Genomic DNA, 13,277 nt, shown 5'->3' on the forward strand with positions numbered 1-13,277 from the left:
TGGAGTAAAGGACCTGCTTTTGTTACATAAGATTAACCCTTATGCAGGCTACATAAAAAGGGATTTGCAATAATCCAATGCTCTACTGTATATTAACACTACCACAGATAGAATTTCAGAAGTCTCATAATTTATATTATGTAGTTTTTATAAAAATATCCAGGGAGCTGTTCTTAAGAATATAGGCCAAGAGGCTGGGCATGGTGGCTCACGCCTGTAATACCAGCACTTTGGGAGGCTGAGGCGGGTGGATCACAAGGTCAGGAGATTGAGACCATCCTGGCTAACACGGTGAAACCCCGTCTCTACTAAAAATACAAAAAATTAGACGGGCGTGGTGGCGGGTGCCTGTAGTCCTAGCTACTAGGGAGGCTGAGGCGGGAGAATGGTGTGAACTCAGGAGGTGGAGCTTGCAGTGAGCTGAGATCACACCACTGCACTCTAGCCTGGGCGACAGAGCGAGACTCCGTCTCAAAAAAAAAAAAAAAGAATGTAGGCCAAGATTGGGCAGTCATGATAAATTTCTCTTTAAGCCTAAGGACGAGGGGCCCCCACAGCTGCTGTTGGGGATGCTGGGTGTGGGGCAGGCTCTCCCCCTCTCTAGCTCACATACTGTCTGTGAACACAGCAGCCTGGCACACATGCACACACATGAGGGTCCCAGACACCTGGGGCTATCAGGGCCCATCACATTGTGCAGTCTGTGTGCTCAGGGAGAGGTGGGAACACATAGCCTCAAGAAGCAGAGAAACGCCAGGCCTCAGTCATGGTCAGCTCAGCTTCCAGTTCAGGGTTTGCACGCTGCTTTGAGCCTTTGCTTTTACAGTTGTTGCCTTTAAAGTTCTGAACATTTGGGGCATGGCTCCCTCTAACGAGCAGTGCACCTCTCACCTCAATGCACATCTTTAAATGTGTCTTTTTTCTCTTGTCTGTGGCAGCATACACTTGCTTCCGTGAACCACCAGATGACGTACACAGGCTAATTTTCATTTGTACCAATGTGAATGCTGACGTACAAAGGGCAATATCAAAGCAGGTCTAGTGTGTTCATCAAGTATTTCTAAACTTCCCTGATTTTAATTCCTGTTACTACAGTACTTGGGCAGGCATACTGCATCTTAAAGACTTTTTTCATGTAACGCAGGCATAATGCAATGTGAAGAAAATTATCACTGAGAGGAAAACTGTTTCCCCAAATTACGACTTACATCGACAGTAATGAGAAGCTATTAAAATAGATTTTTGCAAAATTTCTAAGCTGATCTGCTGCTTGGAGTTTTGAGATTTCCCACTGCTCTGCTATTTTCCCATTCTGTACGCACAGCACAGATTCCTGCCAAGCCTATTACAGTGAACAAACAATGTCCTCTCTGTCAGAACAGAGAATGAATAGCATCACAAAATTCTCCTCTAATGTACAGCCTACATTTCCCTCACCCCAACCCCTTCAAAAGAGAATAAGCAGGGTGAGGACCAAGGAGGAAAACAGGACTCTCTCCTGGCCAGTCGGAAACTGCCTTCCAGAACACTAAGGGCTAGGTAGTGGTCAACCATATCATATTAACTTCTCAACAGAGAAAGTTGACAAGTTTATTTTCTTTTAAGGGGGATCATATGTTTTTGCATTTCTGTGTGTGTGTGGGTACACAAATATCTTTATAAGGAAGGAGGTGTTTCATCAGATAAAATTTTAGGTGGCGTTTCATCAGATAAAATAAGACAGCTTTTAGTTACAGACTGAGCAGTGACGGGGTACTTCATAGAAATGACACAGCAATTTGTGCTAAAATATTGGCAGCTAATTCATGAATGCCAAAGCTGACTATGAATTCGGCTGCTTCTGTTAAGCCTTTATTCCCACTAAGCTCATGATTCACAAAGAAAGCGCCTAGAGTTACTCCTCTGAAACATATAGTATCATGCTGACAGATTCTTCTTTGGTCTCCCTCTCTCTCTCTCTCTCTCTCTCTCTCTCTCACTCTCACACACACACACACACACACAGACACACACACCCCTCCCCACAAGAGGCATTAAAGATAAGATTTCAAAACAAGAACTTCATGAAGCATTTCTCACAAACCAATGAAAGACTTACTAAAGGCTTACTTAGCAGGTATTTTCATAGAAGAACATGGAGTTCCTTAAAATCTTTCATACTTGTCTCAGTTGGTATAAACTATTTTGATTTAGGCTTTCCCCTCCTGTGACATGAATATAGCATATATTTTATTTTAACCTCTAAAGGAAACTACTCATTTTTTTGCTCATAAAGGATGAAATGTTATTTTCATAATCAAACCCCACTGGCTTTTGTGTTCATGAGTATCTGTAACATGAAGAAAAAAGGCCAGCCTCTTCTTTCCTCCTCATTTCCCACACATTTTCCATACAGCTCAGTGAGCTCCCAGATTCTGATGGCATTCTCCTGGTAACACATTTAGAAGAGGCTGCAGGATACCCCAACAGCACTGCTTTCTTCTCTGTCTCTCTTTCTCTCTCTCTCTCCCTCTCTCTCTTTCTCTCATATCACTCTAGGTCTGTATGAGACTAAACAATTAAACCTTTGTGTTGTGCCACTGCCATTCGAAAAGCCTAATGGTGTGTCCCTTCATTGGTACAATGGTAATATTTACCTTGGAGGAAATGTTTGTCCAGAAGAGTATTCCAAATTCTGGCAATGTATTCCCTTTGAAATGTCGTGGTGAGAGTTCTCTCTTCTTTCTTGGCCTATAGCCAAAGAGAAGGAAAGTTAGAAAAAAAGGCAGATGGATATACACTGTGAAAGATACTTGTTCAGTTCACTGTAAAAATGCTAGTGTACTTACGCCAAACACTGAGATTTATATTCTTATATTCCTTCCTGAACAAAGCAAACTGAAATGTAGAGGCACAACCATAGACATTAACAATTAAATTAAAAATTTCAATAAAGAAAAGTTTGTATCTCCCCATACCCAAAAAAATTTTGATTAAAAAAACAGCCAAGTATCTAATCAAACACAAATCAATTTACTTGCTCTTTCCATATTTTCCTTAGTTATGCCAAGTAAATCTCTGTGTTACTACAGTGATACTAATTCAAGTAACTGTTTTCTGAATTTGAAATAAAAGAAGTGATTTGTTTGAAAAGAGCATTTATACTTTTTGGTAAGGTAAGCTGTGATTCAGTTCTGAAAATTTCTTATTAGAAGGAGACTTTGGTGCAGCGTGAACAGTGTGACCTGGACAACATGCAGATCTAGCCCCGAGTCATCCCTTCACACATTCTGCTGTGGAAATGGGGAAGATGCTCAGAGAAGGAGAGGATACATGGGTGACTTCCCTTGCTCTCCCTCCTGATTCACCAGCTCCCCAGTCCTACCTGTTGTTCTGCTGTTTTTGGTGCCTAGTCCTTCCTCCAGCCCCCCTTCCTCTTTAGTTCTCTTCCCATCCTCAAATAAGTCTCTCCCATATTGAACACTTACTTTACATAAGACACCATGACAAGTGCAGTGTGAAAGGGAGGAGGGGAGAGGGACGGAATGAACGAATGAACGAACGAATGAATGGATGAAAGAACGGCTGTGTTTATGCTCTAAGGAGAATATCCTGGCTGTTGACTAAGATTCAGAACCTCTCAATCATTTTAACCAACTGAGGCATAATTCCCGATTTCCAACCTAATGAACGGAGTGGAACATGAGCCTTCTAGATTTGCATCTACTGATGTTCTTTTGTTAGAACCACATATTATCATCTTAGACTGTGTGTTGCTTTCTCTGATAGCAGAGTCAGCAGAATATTTATATTATCTTGAGGTATATCTATTGTTTCCCTGACAGTTTGAAAGTGAGAAACTGCTGCCTTTTGTTTGCCACTGCATTTAGCTACATTATTATTTTCTTTTAATAAGTGTAAAAAGACCAGAACAAGACACACAATCATGGGCTGTCTTCTTCTAAGCCGACTCCAGGTCTTTCTGCTGTCAATCACATCAACTAGGAGACAGGGCTTCACTGCGTGCAGGGCTTGATAGACAACTGAGTTCCCAAGCCATCATTCCACTCTTTTATTAGACTTCAAGTCAAGCCTCCTTCCGAACCCCTGCCATGCAGATATATTTAGATATGGATTCCAATCATAAGCCTCTCCACTTTTCCTTGTCATCATGGTCAATCCAGGGAATTCTCCTGAATTGGTCAGAAATATGAGCAAGATTTAATGATCTAAATCAAATTGCTGCAGTTAAAAGGTAAAATTTAAAGAATTAACAATTTTTTTTAGAAAATGTCAAATTCTATTAAGGTGTATTAAAAATAATGTTTGGATGTGCTTTCTCTATTACCAGATATGAGTACAATCCTGATTTGAAAATTGGAGACAAGATTTGACAGTTAATTTAATAATATAAAAATGGTGCACAGTTTTGAATTTTCAGAATATACATTTTGTGACTTAAAAATATTCCAAGAAAACAAGGTCATCAAGACACTGTGGTACTGTCATAAGGATAGACACATAAATCAATACTTTAGCATCCAGGAATAAACCCATAGATTTATATTCCTTCAATTATATGGCCAATTGAGTTTTTGGCAAGGGTGCCAAGTCTATTCAATGGGGAAAGGACAGGCTTTTTCAACGAATGGTTCTGGAACAACTAGACAGCCATATATAAAAGAATAAAGTTGGATCCTTAACTCAGACTACAGAAAAAGTTAATGCAAAATGGATCAAATACCTAAATGTAAGAGTGTAAACTACTGTTAGAAAAGAACCAAAGAGCTAAATCTTCATGAGCTCAGATTTGGCAGAGGCATGTGACCCCAAAAGCACAAGCCAACTAGAGAAAAAACAGATAAACTGGACTTCATTAAAATAAAAATATTTGTAATTTAAAGGACAATATTAAGATAATGAAAAGACAACCCAAAGAATAGGAGAAAATATATGCAAATCGTATGTGATAAGGGATTTTATATATAGAGAATATATAAATAACTCTTACAACTCAATAACAAAAAGACAACCCAACCAAATATAGGCAAAGCATCTGAAGAGACTTTTCTCCAAAAAAGATACACAAATAATCAATAAACACATGAAAAGATGCTCAACATCAGTAGCCATCAACAAAGTGCAAATCAACCACAAATGAGATACCACTTCATACCTTCCTAGTGATTTGCACTTGGCCATAGTAAACATGTCTAAGCTAATAACAAGTGTTCAGAGGATGTAGAGATATCAGAACCCCCATGCCCTGCTGACGGGAATGTAAAACGACGCAGCTGCTTTGAAATAGTCTGGTAGTTCCTCAGAATGTTAAACAGAGAGTTACCATGGGACCCAGCAATTCCACACCCAAGTATATAGCAAAAGAAATGAAACTACACATCCACACAAAAACTTGCACATAAATATTCACAGAAGCATTATTTGTAATACCAAAAGAAGTAGAAACAATGTCCCTCAACTGGTGAATGGGTATACACAAAATGTGGTATATCCATACAAAAAAAAATATTATTCAGCCATAAAATAGAATAAAATACTGGTACATGTTACAACATGGATGAACCTTGAAAACATGCTAAGTGAAATAAACCAGTCATGAAAAACATATTATATGATCCTGTTTATAAGAAATGTCCAAAATAGGCAAATATATAGAGGTAGAAAGCAGATTTGTGTTCCTTAGAGCTGGGGGAGAAGGGGTGATGAAAATGTCCTAAAATTGATAGTTGTACTTTAAATGGATGACTTGTATGGTATGTGAATTGCATCTAAATAAAGTTCTTATGAAAAATAATATTCCAAGGATTTGGATGTTATAAGCATCAGTCATTTTTTGGATCAATCTTAAAATAAAAGGCAAACCCCAAAATAATTTTAGCTGGAATCATGGGAGTTGTGACACTAAGCAGATAACCTAGCTGCACTGCAAACTGTCATGCCCTGACTGGGGCAACTTGAGTATAATTCTGATAGACCAAACACTCCTTTAGGTCTCCTTTCATGTTGCTGATTATTTCCAAGGGTGATAGAGATAATTAGGTTATCGGGGTATAGAGATAATAAGGTTGATCACTGCAAATGATCATTGACCCAATCAAACAGAAATCCCATACTTTCAATATTGATTTCTTTTTCCACCGAATGGAATTTTAGGACTTCTGATACTGATGATCTAGTCAAATGTGACTTCTCCCTGAAACCCACATATCCTGTTCATGGAATGCCACACTCAGCAGTTTCGGTTACACCTGGCTCTCTGACAGTTTTCATGAGGATGGTTGGCGACTTCTTAATACTGATGATGACATTCATAAGAAGGCCCAAACAAGTGAACTCCAGGAGTTCAGGATGTGTTTTTACCAAACTAACCCGAACTGTTGTTCTGGCTAAAGCCACTCAGCAGAACTGAAACAGAGCTCCATTCTGGGACATCGAAACCCTGAGGGATGAGATGGGCACCTGACAGATGGCCTGAGCTGAGCCCCTGCTGGCAGTGCTGAAGAGAGTCTAAGGAAAGGAGTGTTTTCTCAAGGTTATATCCTAACAGTCTCTTCTGGGGAAGGAGTAATGATGTTGAGAGTGTATCTCCCTGCTATCTGGGTAGACAAATATAGGGATTGAGGAGAACAGACTTCAGCAATCTACTCCAAATTCATGTCTGACTTTTAAAAACTGTACCCGGAGGCAAGATAACTACTCAGTATGAGACTAGAATCATGAAGCTCAATTATAGATTCTCAAATTTAAAAGAAACTTAAAGGTCATCCATAAATCAACCCCACTTGATACTTGAAGCCTTTCTACAATGTCCGTGACATCTCATCTATAACTGCAATGTCAAGAGGACTTGGTTAAACAGAACAGTTCAATGTACTGAGCACGGAATGAATCACAGTGCTTGGAATATAGTAATTGCTCAATATTTATTCACTGATTGAGTGAATTCATTTAAAAAAAAATCAGAGTAGGCTCAAGGATGTTGCTATAATAAAACCTCACTCACAGTCCCTGAAGACAGAGAAGAGAGTAGGATTACAGGTTGCTCATGATTGGCATACTACTGCAGCAATATTTCCCACATGCAAACATCATTGCAGTAAATACAATACTTTATCTATGTTGCAATGGAAATAAACCAATAAACAAAACTTAGACCTGCTAATCTACCTATGCTGAATTCCCTTCCATAACAAAGGGCTTCCTTCATCCCAAGGAATCCCTTTCTGTCTCTGGGAAATGTTGTTAAATTTGAGTTAGGAGTAAGAAAGATTCTTTCGTGCTCCAGAGGCTTAGTGGCTTCAACCTGGTTTGAGTCTTGGTTTTAACGTCTAGGGCCATGCAGAACAAGTCCCATAGTTCCCCGACATGGCAACCCTTCAAATACTGAAAGACACCTATTTAAAGAAGTCTCTCTTCCCCTGCTCTTGAGCCTCTCCTTCTCTACTCCAAAGAATATGGTTTCACATACCACCTGCCATAACTCAAAAGAACACAAAGGCTGCCAGGAGAAGGGAGCGGATCCCTGGCCAGGTCTGCTCACAAGAGCAGAGGAGGCGAAGAGCCTGCTGCAGCAACAAAGCCCAACCTGGGAGGGCAGGCCAGCAACCACGCACAACATCCAAGGAACAAAGCAACATGGACCTGATTTAGGAAATAACCCTTATCTGGGTTTTGGTGGTGGGGGTGGGTAGGAATTTTTGGGGTCCAGCTATTGCAGAGCTATCAGTAAAGATTAAATAGGTTGGTGAAGTCAGGAGGGTCGTCCATTACCATCCTAGAGGTCTAGTCACAGCAACAGAATCTAGCCACTGAGCAGTGACTCAGAGTCAGAGCCACAGTTCTCAAGAAGATCACCTGGCAAGACCAACACAGACTATGAAACCCAAAGAAGATCTTCAGTCCCAAACACTTGGTTACACAGACACAGAAAGAGCTGAAACTTGGAAGGCCAAGGAGTAAGGATCATGGGAGCCTGAGAATCATCTTGGGATACCACAGCCTATATCTGCATGGCAATAAAATCGCTGGAATGTGATGTAGTCATCCCAGTGTTCACTGGGGCAATGCCATCTCAACATGGGAGATTCAGCAAACACAGCTGGCACTGAGCAAGATACTACTGTGGGCGAGGCAGAGAGAGAGTATAATTAGTGATGTGCTCCAGTGGACTGCGGGGTAGGTTTAAACATCTAAAGTGTTTTCTGCTTTAGTCAGAACAAATTCAGATTTGGGGAGGGCAACGATAGTGCATGTAAGAGGAACAAATAGTGAGGGAACAAAGAAGGCAGGAGGAGAGGTACTAGGGGCTGGCACTGTCATTTTCTGGATGTTCTCTTCTAAAACATCAAGCTCAAAGGCAATTCTCCAGAAGAAGAAGCACTTCATCAGTGAAGAGTGGAACAGGACTCTTATTTCTGTCCACCCATATTATTTAGAAGGCCAAAGATCACAGAAGCCTTTTTATCAGCTACCCTGACATACATGCACACACACACACATATATACACACACACACATATGTACACATGTGTATATATGTATCAACATATATATGCATGCGTATATACACAATGTTATAAACACATATTAACACACACATATATATTTTTATATTTGACTAAAATCTAAATTTCTGTGAAATATGATGCTGCTAAGCTTTCTCTCTCCTTACTGTCCCATTGCAATTTAACTGGGGGAGCAGGGTGCTTATACTGGTCCCTGTGACATTTCTGCTTCTTAGATTTGGGTCACCGTGTTAAATGTCAAGATGTTCCTAATTCTGTTTCCATCAGTTTTTACATCTGTTACCTCTCCCAACTTTGGGGCATGCATTTATACAGTTTTACTCACGTGAGGCCTGATGTGGACTAAGACTGGATACGGTTAAAATACCAAAAACTTCTCTTCAGGAAGAGAGCAATTTATTAATCAGTGCTCTCTAGATATAGCTACCAAATGAGTTATTAATCCAGCTAATTACACACATGCCTTATTTGTCCAAATACTAAATGTTAGCAATTTGACATACTTTTAGTAAAAACAAAAAAAATGTATCCATAAACTAATGCATGATATTTCTCATTAACCTGTCTAAATTCCCTGACAGGTTTAATACATTATCAACATAACAGAGATCAGTCTCAAAGTACAGATATTTTATTGATATTTCAATATTCAGTCCATAGTAATCATGCAAGAAAACGATATTAAATATGTTCAATGACACAGCAATTAAAGAGGTAGCCAAAGACAATGCATATGGGCTATGATGCACTGTGCAATATTGGAAAAACATAACTAACAATGCTTCTGCCTCCCTTATCCTAGGATTCTTGTCTTCATCAGCTGCTTTCTCCCCTTGCTAAGCTCCCTCGTGTTTCCTGGTTGCTTTTTCTTGCTGCTTCTCCCAGCTGTGCCTCTCATTTTTTCCACTCCCCAGCTGCTTTGGCTCACACTTTCAGCCTTCCTGGTATTTACTGTGTTAACAGTTCTAGTCTTCATGCCATCTGATGTCGCCTATTTCATTTTTCACACACTTGAACAGCTGAAATCCCTGATGTATGCAAAGCAGAAGTCCATTAAAAGAGGGTTTTCTGGGTTTTTGTTTGTTTGTTTTTTTTTTTTTCATTGAGTACAGAAAAAAATGGAAGCAGCAAGAAGGGGTAGTTCACAGAGCTGCCAAAAGAGGCCACTGTGAAGATAAGACGAAGGCAAAATATAATAATAATCAGATTTCTTCAGGCATCAAAAAGATTATAAGTATGACACTGGAAAAATAGTTCCTTTTGCAAATCCTCTTCAGTGGTATGGTTTAATGAAAACTCTGTAATCCCCTTTCCAAGAGGAACATAATTTTCTTGAATTCTAGGAAGCTGATGATAAAAATCCTGAACGATGTATCCTTACACTATCTACAACATACAGGACTCAGGTAAGACAGATACAGTTATAATACCTACATTGGGTTTTTTAAAATGACATTTTATTAGCAAAAATCTTCTATTTCTAAGCATGCTACCTGGAAAGAGGCTTAAAATGCCATGATTTAGTATAAGCCTTATCTGTATGCATCCATCCCAAGTGTGGCTTGGATATGAATTCCTTGCAGTTTCAATATCAGCAGAGAAATAATCAAAATGACCAAAGTGTTCAACAGGAAAATAAATATTTCTTGTTGGCACAGAATAGAATAGTTTATAATGTGCAGCATGATGTATTTAAGAGAAGTTCTACAGCATGCTTCTCGGGCATCTGAATACAAAGCAAGATAAGATTCAGTACTTAAATGTTGCTTTAGTGAATAGAAAACATAATAAATTGATTCCTCTAATTATTAGTTTATAAATTGATAGCAAATTACAGATTTTAAAACATCTTCTTTTAGGCAATGTAAATAAGCACAAGATACTAGCCAGCACACCTACAGAGGATATTCATTCAGTCTTGTGTTCATTTTCTTTATTCACTTGTCATGTTACTTCCTTGCTTATGAATACAATGACCAAAAAGTAAATATTATTCCAGTCCTTTCCACTCTGCACATTTAGGAACTTTCTTTTGGACTGGGACTTTAGCTGTCTAGAGCTTTGGCTTGTCTTGGCCTAATGCACATGCCCTATCCTGCCACTGTGCATCACGGGCAGCTAACTGGGTAGCCACCTGGAACACTGCGTTGCCTCTCACAGAGCCTCAGGTCTGCCTCAGGCCTTTCCTGATGAAAAACAGTTCTCTGACTTCTGAGTTATCTAATCTTGGGATCACTCAAGGGGTTATGGGGTTGGAGGGTTGCTACCCCAGCAGAAGTTGTGTGAATGGGTATGCATGTCGGTGGGGAGAGGCAGGCTAGAAAGACTTGCCTTTCCCCAGGTCTGAGCCACAAACATAACCCAGGCCACTTTTCCTTACCTTCACCTCCACCTCCATTGTGGTGGCTTAGCCATTTCACCTATGCTACCTATGCTTCTTCCCCTAATCAGGTGATTTGGTGTTAGAGCTGGTGCAAACAAACAAACAAAAAAAACTCATCCAAAGATTCTTCTGCAATGCCATGTCTAGATGAGGCATATCAAAATGCTTGCTTAAATGTGGAATATTTATGATATAGCTACATATGTATAAGAAGAGATTAACCAGTTATCATGTATGACTGTTTTTCAGTACATTATTATTTTTTAAGGCTCTTCCATTTATTTACTATCTAGAATATATTTCCTTCAAACTGATTGTTTATAGAACTAATTGTTACTATGTATACCCTATGTTTTACTTTATTGTTTTGATATCCAGACTAATGGCATTTTAAGTGACATGTGAAATTTGGATTTTAGTACTGCAGACCTTTGGCTATTTCGTCAAAGAAGGAATATGGGCTCTTCTGATTGATCAAATAAGGGTGGAAGAGGAAAAGAGAAGAAGGAAATAAGAGAGGAAAGGAGAAGGAAAAATCAGATGTGAAAGACTGTAAACTCCCTTGTACAAAGGCACAATGTCTATTACAGCTGGTAAAAATCATGACAACAAACGCTCCCGAGGGTAACATGGCTGCATCTTTGCATGGAAAACTGAAGCAGCAGACAGCAGTTTCCACATTAATCTGCCAAAATGGAGAAAACTAGTGTCACCCACAAGACTAGAAAGAAGAAACAAAAACACCCCTTGAATCTTAACCATGAGAGTGAGGAGCAAGAAATATAGGAGCAGCCTCCTCCCTGTAGAATCACATTTTTTTTTTTTTTTTTTGTCTGCCATCAACAGGTGTTGCCATGGTAACTATCCTGTAGTTAAGTAGTAGTAGAGGCAAGAAAATCTATACAAAACCACAATAGAGGGACAAAATAAGAGAGATGTGTTACAGCAAAACTAACCTCAGACCTACCAGAATGAGCAGACGGAGGTTTGACTGGCCATTTACCAGATCTTCACATTATTTGAAAGAGATGCTGGAAGGAGAGAAGATGTCAGCCCAGACTATGGTCTTGGGAGGAACCAACACCAGGGAAGTATTGTGGGGGCTGCTGTGGCTCTCCATTTGTCTTCAGTTCCACTTTATATCCCTATTCCCATTTGTACACTTTAGCTGTTTGATGACTTTGCGGAGGAAAGCTGCAGTTGTGCTGTGTTATGTCTGGAAACTTGTAAAAAGTAAACATATCACTGAATGACTTCCTTGATTACACTTCTACCTCTTTTAGGTAGTACATTTAGTAATAATTTCTCTGTTTTCTCCCCTTCAGATGGAGAAGCTCAGGATTGCATGCTACGAATTAGTGAAATAATTCATAGCTAATTCTTCTTATGAACAAATATCGCCAATATTTGTCAGCCAGGTACCAAGAAATACCTCAGAGCCTGGCGGGGATCAAAACCTCATTTCTTTGGCTCTTTCTCCATTGCTCACGGCTCATGATAATACCCATAGTTAGTATCATGAATGAGGAAAAACACTATTTCTGAAATTAAATTCTGCATTTTCACTTTGTAAGCTATTGTTGCTTGTCTCCCAAAGGGCTCAATCTTAACCCCTTTGTCAACCAAACTTCTTGTTGTTCAAATGACCAATCAGCTTTATAAATAAATAACATAGATTAGTATACTTTGCTAACTTCTGTGATTCTTCAGGATTAAGGCAGCTGACAGAACAAGATTTGGGAAGATAAAGTCTGAAAGGTTTAGCTCGAGAGACAAATCCATGGGGTACCAACTATACTCTGTTGAGGCCGGGCAGGCATCAGTGTCATAGAAAACAGAGAGCCTATGCCTCAACAGCCAAGGCTCCTGCCCATTTCTGGGACTCAATGTCCCCTTCCATAAAGACATGGAAGCATTACCTCATTCAAAGGGTCAGTGTGAGGCTCAAATGAGATAATGCTGTGAAAGCATTTGGTCACTAACTGCAAAACACTAGGCATATACAAGCTGATATTTGGAAATATAGTTGTCACTTGTTTTTCAAGCTTTCTGCTATGTTAACGTCACCTTTAACACACTTTTTTATGATAAAATAAGTAGGCCATGACAATTTTCACATGATAATTTTGGCAGAAAATCTTTTTCCTCTTAATCATTTGGAGGTGCTCATCAGATTTGGAAATCATTTTCTTCTATGAGTTCTCTTTCTTTAACTTTTTGTTCAGGCTAGTAGATTTGTATCACAGGGTGGGTAGGTGTATGTGTGTGTAAAAGAGAAATAGCGGTGAGGAAGAGAAGGAGGAACAGGAGAGTCAAGCAGAGATGGGAAAACACAGAGAGGAACAAGTAAAGGTGTTAAAGAAGAGAAA

At 39.4% G+C, this 13,277-nt stretch overlaps 1 protein-coding gene across 3 annotated transcripts in view; it reads right to left on the reverse strand.

The window, feature by feature from the left end:
• The window catches only part of PAG1 (phosphoprotein membrane anchor with glycosphingolipid microdomains 1), a 141,692-nt gene that overhangs the window by 56,807 nt on the left and 71,608 nt on the right, over positions 1-13,277 (reverse strand). For all 3 annotated transcript variants that reach the window (XM_017858960.1, XM_017858958.1, XM_017858959.1), the window contains one exon: positions 2,637-2,730. The gene's annotated coding sequence lies outside the window, so the exon portion shown is untranslated. The remainder of the gene's footprint in view (positions 1-2,636; positions 2,731-13,277) is intronic.

The sequence above is a fragment of the Rhinopithecus bieti genome, unplaced genomic scaffold (genome assembly GCF_001698545.2).
Source record: "Rhinopithecus bieti isolate Rb0 unplaced genomic scaffold, ASM169854v2 scaffold_48197, whole genome shotgun sequence".
Taxonomy (NCBI): domain Eukaryota; kingdom Metazoa; phylum Chordata; class Mammalia; order Primates; family Cercopithecidae; genus Rhinopithecus; species Rhinopithecus bieti.